Below are 1,739 nucleotides of genomic sequence, written 5' to 3' on the forward strand. Positions count from 1 at the left end.
CTAGAGAAGTTAGGAAAGGATCTAATAGTTTATTTGGCTGGGTTGCTGAAGCATGGATTATGAGGTGGCCAACACTAAATCAAGTTGAAGTACCAGACCTGCCTTCATATACTGTAGAAGAAGGTATTCAAAGGCTTAGGGTAATTGGCATGCTAGAGTGGATTTATCAGACCCACACATGGAGTGTCCAGAGGATACACCTTTTACCACAATTGTGAGGAACAAACTTGTGAAGGGAGCTCCAGCATCCCTGAAGACTGCTGTGATTGCTATTTTATGTAAGTCAGATTCGACAGTGGGAACTGCCCTAATTGAATTAAGACACCTGACTACAATGGGGATGATTGGACCCCGTGGTAGTAGGGGCCAAGGGGCTGCACTCAATTGACAAAGACAAGGTGGGCGTGGTTACAGTAATGGACTGAAGAGTCAAAGCAGTAATCAGAATAGTCTGACTCATACGGACTTATGGCATTGGCTACTTAGTCATGGTGTCCCTAGGAGTGAAATAGATAGGAAATCTACTAAATATTTACTTGATCTATACAAACGGATGAATTCTAGGTCAGGTGAACAGAAGTCTAACTCGAATCTCCAGAATAGAGAGTCACGGTCCCTCATTCTATTCCCAGATTTGAGCAAGTTTAAAGACCCACAACCCCTTGAATGAAGGGGAGGCCGGGTCTCCTTGAGGAAGGACTCCAATACACCGCCAAAAATTTTTACTGTTAATCTTTCTCCCAGCCTTCCCCAAAGGGACCTACGGCCTTTTACAGGAGTGACTGTTCACTGGGGAAAAGGGAATAATCAGACTTTTTGGGGATTACTGGTTACTGGCTCTGAGCTGACACTAATTCCAGGAGACCCAAAATGTCACTGATGCTCACCAGTCAGAGTGGGGGCATATGGGAGTCAGGTTATTAATGAAGTCTTGGCTCATGTCCATCTCACAGTAGGTCCAGTGGGTCCCCGAACCCATCCTGTAGTGATTTCCCCAGTTCCAGAATACATAATTGGAATAGATATACTTAGCAACTGGCAGAAACCCCACATTGGATCCCTGACAAATAGAGCAAGGGCTATTACGGTAGGAAAAGCCAAGTGGAAACCATTAGAACTGCCCCTACCTAGGAAAATAGTAAACAAAAAACAATACTGCATTCCTAGAGGGATTGCGGAGATTACTCCCACCATCAAGGACTTGAAGGATGCAGGGGTGGTGATTCCCACCACATCCCCATTCAACTCGCCTATTTGGCTTGTGCAAAAAACAGATGGATCTTGGATAATGACAGTAGATTATCAAAAACTTAACCAGGTGGTGACTCCAATTGCAGCTGCTGTTCCAGATGTAATTTCACTGCTTGAGCAAAGTAATACATCTCCTGGTACCTGGTATGCAGCTATTGATCTGGCTAATGCCTTTGTCTCCATACCTGTTTCAAAGGAGCACCAGAAGCAGTTTGCCTTCAGCTGGCAAGGCCAACAATACACCTTCACTTGCCTACCTCAGCGTTACATTAACGCTCCAGCCCTATGTCATAATTTAGTCCGTGGGGACCTTGATCGCCTTTGCCTTCCACAGGACATCACACTGGTCCATTACATTGATGACATTATGCTGATTGGACCTAGTAAGGAAGAAGTGTCAATGACTCTGGACTTATTGGTAAAACATTTGCATGTTAGAGGGCGGGAGATTAATCCCACAAAAATTCAGGCACCTTCCACTTCAGTGA

Source organism: Trichechus manatus, unplaced genomic scaffold, assembly GCF_000243295.1.
Source record: "Trichechus manatus latirostris isolate Lorelei unplaced genomic scaffold, TriManLat1.0 scaffold00072, whole genome shotgun sequence".
Classification (NCBI taxonomy): Eukaryota; Metazoa; Chordata; class Mammalia; order Sirenia; family Trichechidae; genus Trichechus; species Trichechus manatus.